The sequence below is a fragment of the Bufo bufo genome, chromosome 4 (genome assembly GCF_905171765.1).
Source record: "Bufo bufo chromosome 4, aBufBuf1.1, whole genome shotgun sequence".
Taxonomy (NCBI): domain Eukaryota; kingdom Metazoa; phylum Chordata; class Amphibia; order Anura; family Bufonidae; genus Bufo; species Bufo bufo.
In genome coordinates, this window is record NC_053392.1 from 379,509,797 (window position 1) to 379,519,353 (window position 9,557).

General features: G+C 53.1%; 1 long non-coding RNA gene across 1 annotated transcript; it reads right to left on the bottom strand.

Moving 5' to 3' along the window:
• Nucleotides 1-681: 681 nt before the first annotated feature.
• LOC120998516 lies at nt 682-9,319 on the bottom strand. Its single transcript, XR_005778418.1, has 3 exons — nt 9,290-9,319; nt 2,550-2,553; nt 682-828 (listed from the first exon to the last, which is right to left on the bottom strand). It is a non-coding gene; the product is annotated as an uncharacterized LOC120998516 (long non-coding RNA).
• Nucleotides 9,320-9,557: the final 238 nt, after the last annotated feature.

Here is a 9,557-nt window from a genome sequence, read left to right on the forward strand (position 1 = left end):
ATTAGATTTTACTGAGACCCCAGCCTGTACCACAGATAAGCATGAGTCACACTTAGGTCCCCATTTCACCAACTCCCCTTTGGACCAATCTATAGTGGGGTTATGTAAACGGAGCCAAGGCAACCCTAGTACCACCTCAACCGGTAGGTTCTCCAAGACTAAAAGAGAACATCTCTCAGAGTGGCACACACCCACGGTTAGAGAAATCTCAGAGGTATATGACCTCACCGTACCACCACTCAGGGGAGTAGCATCAATGGCTATGACATGGATAGGAGTAGGTAAAGCAAACATTGGAATACCCAATTTACCAGCAAATTCAAAGTCAATAAAGCTGGCCGCTGAGCCAGAATCAATAAAAGCCTTACCCGGCCACTTATTAACCCCCAGAGAAATAGTTATGGGTACCAAAAGCTTACATTTAGAAAAATCAGGGTGTACCTGGTCCTTAGGTTGTCTTGCCTTAGGAGACTTGTCAGAGAGGACCTTCTTAGGACACTTGTTGATCCAATGGTCGGGATCACCACAGTAAAAGCACTCTCCGCTTCTGCGGCGAAGATTACCCCGGGTCATGCCAACCTGCATGGGTTCCTCGGTGGAGACCTCAGTGTTGTCCCTGGAAAAGGCCTCTGGCTGTACCACCATCTGAGAACAGAACTGTTGCTCTTGTCCCCCGGGACACTCAGTCAAGAGCATCGGGGAGGCGCCGGGAGGCAGGGGCTGGGACACGCGGTAGCTCGCCTCGCGGCGGAACGCCAGCTCGATCCCAAGATCCAACTACGAGCTTTTTAACTGCAGCAACTTTAATATACGCTATTGGAGCTGGAACTCTTTTATTACATTTTATACAAAAATACAAAACTTACCATAGTAAAATATAAACACAACGCAGCATTATACATAACACATAAACCCAAACTGGCCCAGCTTCATTCATACTCCTTTCTTTCTTCATACATGCCTAAAACTGAAAAATGAAGTTAATAACCAAATACAAAACCAAAAGGAAACTTAACCATCCGGTCTGACTGAAACCCTATATACAATATATACAATATATACAATACCAAAGCAAAATAGAATAAAACAAAGCTAAACAAAATAAAATAAAAGACAACTTGTCAAACTAAATTAATATATTTTTTTTTTCTCCCATCACCTTTTTTTTTTTTTTATAAATAACAGAATACACCTATAATCACCTATAATCATAACCACTTATCCTACTCTATCCCTAACAACTTAATTATCCTTCACCTCCCCCAAACACCCAGGGCTGACTTCCGCCTCATGTCTGTTGCATGTTCGCATAGTCCGAGGCCAGCCCTCCTCCACCACCCACATCCAGCCCCTCACCCCATGTCCTCCTATGTCCGCATAGTCCAGGGCTGGATGCAGGCCTCCCCACACAAATAACCCCCCCCCCTGCCCACCCAACCTAACTATAACCCTCTTACCCTACTATAATACAAATTATACAATATATACAATATACACAATATACCAATAATAATAACAACACCTACAAATAACAACATTACGCATTACCCGAAGGCCTAGGTTCAGTTCACCTGAAACCCTTCTTAAAAACTTTTATCTTTTTCAAAACAAAAAGTCTAATGTGCCAGCATTAGCCCACCACCAGGAAAGAGTACTACTTGACTAAGGTACATCAAAGGTGAAGCCCCTCCAGAGGTAAGAGGCTCCAACCGTACCCAGTCTTTCGCACTCAAGAGAACGGACCTTCCCCAGGTCACCTAGGATGTTCCTACATACCTCTTCCACAGGGAGGACTTTCTGTTGGGTGGACACTAAACACCGTGCATTCCACGTGAAAAACCTAACCACTATACTAACTTAAAATGCAGTGCAAGGGTCCCTCCTACCCAGGCCTTTGAACATTCCATAGGCCCACTCCGCATAGGAGAGGTCGGCCAGCCTAGGCCAGCCGATGGAGGCTCCCACCCGTTTGTACACTTCTGTATTAAAGGGACACCGAAGCAGGAAGTGCTCCATGCTTTCCAATGCAGAGCCACACTCCTCCCGGGGCAACCCCTTTCCTCAGAGTTCCTATACTTCAGGTTGTCCCTCACATACAGCTTCCCGTGAAAGCAGCGCCAAGTCAAGTCCCAATACTTCAAGGGAATCCTTGCTGAATTTAACAACTGCAACCCCCCGTCTAGATCCCGACTTGGGCAATCCTTAAGGGCCAGGGGCTTTTGGAAGTGGGTCAACAAGACCCTCTCGTCAAGGGATCTCCTTGAGAGGGTCCTGATCTCCCTCACCCCCAAACCCCACCGGCGGATCACCTTCAGAGTCGGGGTGGCATAAGCTGGGAGATATCCGTGCGGCGTACGCAAATCCTTCACACGCCCTCCAGTCTCCCATTGCTGGAAGAAAGGCCGAAACCAACCCCTGCAAGAGACTATCCACGGAGGAGCCCTCTCCTTCCAGAGGTCTGCTAGGTTGATCTTAACAAAGGTGTTCACAAGGAACACCACAGGGTTGACCATACCCAACCCCCCTAGTCTCCTCGTGCGATAAGTCACTTCCCTCTTGACTAGGTTCAGCCTATTCCCCAATAACAGTTGGAAGAACAGGCTGTAAACCCGAGTCCAGAGAGGCTCTGGCAGGATACATATACTGGCCAAATAGATCAGCAAAGGGAGAAGGTAAGTCTTGATCAGGCTCACCCTTTCCCTGAGGGTCAAGGACCAACCCTTCCACTGGTCGACCTTCTGAGCGGCGATCTTAAGCCTGCCATCCCAATTTTGAGTGGGGTAATCCCCATGACAAAAATGCACGCCTAAGATTTTAGCTGATGGCTGGGGCTCTGGAAGGGTGTCTGGGAGAACAAAAGATGGATCTCCGCCTCCCAGCCAGAGACTCTCACACTTATCCCGGTTGATCAACGACCCGGAAGCCTCCGAGTAGTGCCCCACCTCAGACATCACATATTCCGCCTCCTCTCTCGAGGACACGAAAATAGTGACATCGTCAGCGTACGCCACAACCCTAAGAGTGGCTTCTGGCTCCGCCGGATCTATCCTGACTCCCGCCAACGGTCCACGATCAATCGCGAACACTTATAAAAGCGGGCTCAAAGGACAACCCTGGCGGACTCCAGACCCGACCTCAAAGGAATTGCCCGACCAACCATTCACCAGCGGGAAACTCTCTGCCCCTGAATATAAGATCTTTAACCAATTGACAAACCCCTCCGGCAGGCCATATCTCAGAAGGACCGACCAGAGGTACTCGTGATTAACCCGATCAAAGGCCTTTGCTTGATCCAAGGACAGCAAGTACCCCTTCCAGCCACCCGCCCTACTCTGCTCCACTGCCTCTCTGACACCGAGTACAGCACTAAAAGTGCTCCGGCCTGAAACAGAGCAATGTTGGGTGCACAAAAGGAGCCAGGGTGCAAACTCCACCAACCGATTAAACAGTATCCTGGCCAGAATCTTCCTGTCTGCATTGAGAAGCGCTATGGGACGCCAATTCTCAATACGGCTTGGATGCTTACCTTTTGACAGAAGGATCAGGGCTGACCTCCTTATTGACTGAGGCAGAGTGCCCGAGGATAAACACTCATTGAATACCTCAGTCAAGAGGGGACATAAAGAGTCCTTAAAGGCCTTATAAAACTCGGATGTTAAGCCACCCGGGCCTGGCGACTTCTTCAGAGCTAACCCTTCCACCGCCAGGATAACTTCCTCCTTTTTAATCTCTTCTGTCAAAGCGCCAAGAGAGAGATGAGCTCCTGACTCAGGGATGGCCTCGGTCAGGAAAGCCGAAATCTTGTCCCGATCCAGATCCCTCTTCCCCAAGAGGTGCGAGTAGAAAGATCCGACGACTTCCAAGATCCCTGATCTGGACTGATTCAGAGATCCTGTACCATCAATCAGACCCATCACCAGTTTACTCTTCACTGACATCTTACAGTTTCTGTAGGGGTCGGGCGAGCGGTACCTCCCGAAATTCCTCTCAAAAACCAAGGATGCGTGTCTATCATACTGGCACCTCTTAAGCAAGGATTTCACCCTGGAGATCTCCTCTCGGCTACCCGCAGTCGAGACCAGATGTTCGAGTTTCCTCCTCAGACCCTGATACAAGCGGTACCTGTCCAGGGACCTGAGGCTCGAGAGCTGACGGAAGAATTGTGCTACCCGTTCTTTGAACATCTCCCACCACTGAGACTTAGTGTCACATAGGTCCAGCATATCTACCTGACTCTGAAGAAAGTTCTCAAAGGATTGTCTTACCTCTGCTTCCTCCAGGAGGGCCGAATTTAGCTTCCAATAACCCCTTCCCATTTGGGGGGACTCTGAAACATTCAAAGAAAACATAATTAGACAGTGATCGGAGAATTCCACTTCAACAACCTTTAAGGGTGAAAAGGTAGTCTCCTCCTTTAAAAAAAAACTGTCTATTCTAGACCTGATCTGGCTACCTCGGAAATAAGTGAACCCACCGTGACCTGGGGTGTGCCTAATGTGGACATCCACCAGGCGAGCCTCACTAACTATGCTATTCAGGGCTATACTATCATAAGCCAGCCGATCTTTGGCGCCTCCCCTATCTTGGGACCTCGTGATTGTATTGAAGTCCCCGCCAAAGATCACCTGCCGACTCGTAAAAAGGAAGGGTTTTATCCTCATGAAGAGACTCTTCCGGTCCCACTTGGTTTGGGGACCATAGATGCTTATTAAACGAAGTTCCTGTCCCCTCATGAGGACATCTAAGATCAGGCACCTTCCCATTTCTAACTCGATCACCCGTCTGCTTTCTACTGGTGCGGTAAAAAGCACCGCCACTCCGCTATACGGCTCAGCCGCAAGAGACCAATATGATGGACCTAACCTCCACTCCTTTTTTGCTTTATGTATGGCCGCCAAATCTGGCAGCCTGGTCTCTTGCAAGAATAAAATGTCAGCTTCAATTCGGCTGAGAAAATCAAAGGCTGCGAATCTAGCCTTATCTGACTTGATACTGGCGACATTAATAGTCGCCAGAGTCAACGGAGTGAGTGCCACCATAAAGGGTGATTGAGTTAGACGGCCTACCTCCTCCCCCTCCTTCTCCCTTTCTTCTTCTTACCCTTCCCGGGGCTGTCCTCTAAGGTGGTCCGGTCTCTTTTGAGAGAGGTGGTGGTGTCCATCACATTGGTCACCCCCAACTCCCCCTCCGTACCACCCTTGTCGTTCCCATTTCCAATGGCTGGACCCGCCTCTACCCCTGAGGAACCTGCATCCCCACCAGGGAGAGGCGCGGGCCCTTCTTGAGGCTCCTTCTCTTGCCCCTCCGGCACCCCACCTTCAACCTCCTCCCCATCAGGAGTGGAGGCGGAGATCTCATCCAAGATGAGGTACCGGTTGGAAAGATCCAGGGGAAGAGAACCAGGATTGGAGGGATCCAGGGAGAAGCTGGCTTCACCTTCCCTGGCATCTCTGGCCGGGCTAGATCTTATGTTGGTCAGACAATTCCTTTTATTTGGCTCTGTCGCATCCCCCTCTGACGCACTTTCGTAGCAGGAGGACAGAGACTCCTCGGAACGGGCTAGTCTCCTGAGTTCCTTATTCACCGCCGTTACCCCCAGGGTCTCAGTGCCAGGAGAGGCAGCCTCCTGGGAGGGAACAGACATCACCCCAGGACGGGGTTCCGTCCGTTCTCTCTCCATTTGACGCCTCTCATTCCGCCTCTGCTGGGACGGACTAACCTTCTTCTTCACTGACCCCTCTGCTCTACTACCTTCGCCAGTTTTACTCGCCTCGGCCGCGGCTGCCTCCCGGCCCACCTCTGCGCGTGCACGAGCCACGTTAGCAGTAGAGCGAGGGCAACGGCTGAATGGATGACCTAGCTCACCACACAGGTTACATCTAATCTGCTTACAAGATGCAGCTAGTTGACCCTCACCCCCACACAATGCGCACTTCTGCACTTGGCAGCTGGCACTAAAGTGTGAAGGGCTGCCGCACTTGTAACACAGCTTAGGCTGTCCCCTGTAGAACACCATGATTCTATCCTTTCCGAGAAAAGCAGAAGATGGTATGTGGGAAACTGACCCCCCAGAACGTTTCAACTTCATCTGAAACGTCCAGGCACCCGACCAGATGCCGTACTCGTCTAGGTTCTTACTAGGAAGACCCTGGACTTCCCCGTACCTGCTCAACCACGTTAAGATGTCTATACAAGAAAGTGACTCATTACGGGTCAAAACGGTCACCTTCTTGACCTCACTCTGCCGGGTTATCGCTTGCACGAAAAACCCTTTCCAATCCGGCAGGTCCTTTGCCAGCTCATACCCAGACCAGAAGAGCTCAAGGCCCTCGGGCCGGGCAAAGCTGACATCGAACTCCCGGGTACCAAACGGATGTATCAGGGCAAAGATATCACACGCCCTGATGCCCATCTGAAAGAGAAGCTCCGCCACCCTTTTCCTGGTAGGGCAGGCTTCATCGCCTCTCCACTTCAGACAGACAACATTCCGTCTCGTCGGCCCGGGGCCGGTTGTAGGTGAGGACCAGGTGGTCTCGCTCGAAACTTGCTCTCGGAAGGCACGCAGGCCGTGCCTGTCTACCCAAAAGGACAGATCTACCTGCTGCCCCCCTACCGTAATGGAACTTTCCCCTCTCCTTAAAGCCTCTAGAAGTTGCCGCTGCAAGTTACCGTCACCAGTATTTGGAAATGAGGAGGACAATGGAGGACGACCCCCCCCCCCCCCTGCAGCCCCCGCCACGCTGGCATAACTCCTGCCAGGTGTCACGGACGCAGGAGGGGCAGTCAGACTACCTACCACCTGTGATGCACTAGATCCCCCCGGGAGGGTGACACGAGGGGGGCCAGCCACTTTCCCAGTGGCTGGTCTAACCCCCGTACCCGCCCCGCCGCCAGGGCCCGACGCCTCAGTCCCAACACGGTCCCTGACCTCACACGACCCAGGGGCCGCAGGGACCATGAGGGCACCGACCAGCGCACCAGCAACTTTTCCAGCTACCGGCGCTCTGCCAGCCACCACCCCCACAGCCCCCCCGGCTGCGGGCACAGCAGAGGGCGCGACTGAGGATTCCAACACCACCAAATCTGGGGGTCCCTCCACGCACACCGCTGGGCCAGTTGGGACCTTAGAACTCATTATATTAACATTATCACTAACAGTGACATCATTAACAGTGACATCACTAACAGTGACATCATTTACAGTAACATCATTAACATCATTAACAATAACATCATTAACAGCGATACCATCCTTATTCTTCATGCCTTCCCCCTGTCTACCTGTAGCCCCTAAGACCTGAGCCTGGACCACCACAGGCCCCCCGCCCCCGACGCTTAATTCATCGCCGGAAGAGAAGGTAGAGACAGAGGAAAGGTACCCCGTGGCCACATACCTGTCTACCCCACCAGGGGAAACATATCCTTTTTTAATTTTCTTTTCCTCTGAGGGCTGCTGCTTTGCAGCACCACTGTCCCCAGCAGTCCCGATCATATTGACACTATCTCCCGGGTCCGCCCCCCACTCACTTCCGCTGCAGCGCCGCCCCCGGCCACCGATACAGTTACTCCAGTGGGCGGGGCCACAGGGGCCGCGAGACCGGCGACACCCGGGAGACTATTCATAACATCAATAGCCTCCCCTACCAATTCAGCCTCATAAGGGCTGCCCTCAGTAAGTCCTCCAATCTCTAGAGCACAGGATTTCGCGATGATCTTCTCTATCGCACACATACTTCCGGAGGCACCTTTGGCCACGCCCTCCGACACGCCTTCCCTCATGCCCCCCAGTCCACCCCTGGCTCCAGCAGCGCCGCTCCCCGCCACCAATACCTTAGCACTGGTGGGTGGGGCCGCGGGCACAGCGGAGGCAGTGCCACCAGAGGGAGCAGCAGGAGCTCGGGTATGGGGGAGTAAGGACGCGCACCCGCCTCAGCGGCAACCACCCCACTCCACCGCAGATCCACAGCGCACTGACTCAGTGTACCGGAGACTGCGGCAGCAGTGGGCGTGGCCAACCGCCGCACCAGAGCGCTCCCTCCTCCCCCCCCTCTCCCGATGCTATCTTCTCTTCCACGCCACCCTCGCTACCAGCGAGGATGGAATCCGGCGCCATCTTAAGTCTTTTGCTCTCCCCGCCTCTACGTCCCGATCCCACTTCAGAGACCGGGACTGGGAGGTTGACGGGGTCTGCGCCCTGAGCCGACTTTGCAGCTGACCCGGAGCGCATATGGTAAGGAATGAAAATCATTTTAGTCTCACCCACACTGTCTTTCTTCTTCTTTTCCTTTGTCCTTCCCCTCTTGGGTCCAGCCTCGTCTGTCAACAATTCGTCCCCAAAGACCATATTTTCCATGTGCACCCTTGGGGACTCCAGCATTCTAATCTGCTCCATCAGCTGCCCCCCCACACCACTGCTCTCACCGTCGGTGTCCTCATCATTTGAGCTAGTGGGGGGCAGGCTGACTTGCTCCGGCAGCAACGAAGGCCCGACAGACGAGGTCCTCCTGGCCCCGGATTCCTCCTCCTCCTCTGCATCCGATATAAACATCTCAGTTTTTTTGCCACCCGCCATCTCTGCAAACCGCGCCTCATTCAGGAGTTTTTCCTGGAAAAGCCCGCCGTTTGAAAGGATGCAAGCCCTCCTCTCTTCCAGCTTGGTTACCGCCGCCTTGAGTTTTTTAATTCTGGCGGAGATCTCCGGGCGACGGCTTCTAGAGGCTCTGTCCGCCTTGAACCTCTCCACCTTCAGCTCCTCCCGGAGCCTTTTCAAGGTCTTACCAAGGTCCTCGTACTCCCTGAGGTATGCCAGGATGCGGGAGCCAAAGGTGGTAGCTGGCTCACCGGGCTTCATCTCGCCCCACCCAGCGACCGCTGGCCCTGGCTTCCCCCCAGGAGCACTCACCCCTCTCTTGCCGCAGATGGACATGGCTTCTGTGGAGCTCTTTTCACTCCCTGGGGTTGCAGGGGCTCCACAGACTTCATACCTGCCAGATCTTCCAGGCCCCAGGGAGGCTGATGATGATGATGATGATGATGCTGAGGCCGGTAGTTCACCTCCCCTACTCCCCGCCGGCCTACCCCGGGAAGCAGGATCCTGGGCCTTGCCTGAGCGTGAGCTCATGGCCCTGGTCCCTACCAGCTCCCTAGAGAGAGGCAGGGCCTGGGCTGGGGAGAGATGGAAAAGCTCCCCACAAGTCTGGAACTCCTCCTGGGGAGCAGGTGTTAAGAAACTCCCCAGAGAGGCCTGTGCTTTGGAAGTTCAGGAGCTGCTGCAGACACACCCTTCTACCGCGGCTGCTGGCACCAGACTTGCCCTCCAATAGATCCTCGTTAAAGGATTTAAAGTGTACTCATTCCAATTACAGGGCCTCGAAAGAGTCCTGTATTGTTATTTTTCGTCACTACCTCCCCGAGTCGGGAGTGGGTAATTTGCGCGCCTGCTGCCTTCCTTGGATGTGGTAGCCGTTTCTCAGGCTCCCTCTCCGGAATCGAACCCTGATTCCCCGTTACCCGTGGTCACCATGGTAGGCGCAGAAAGTACCATCGAAAGTTGATAG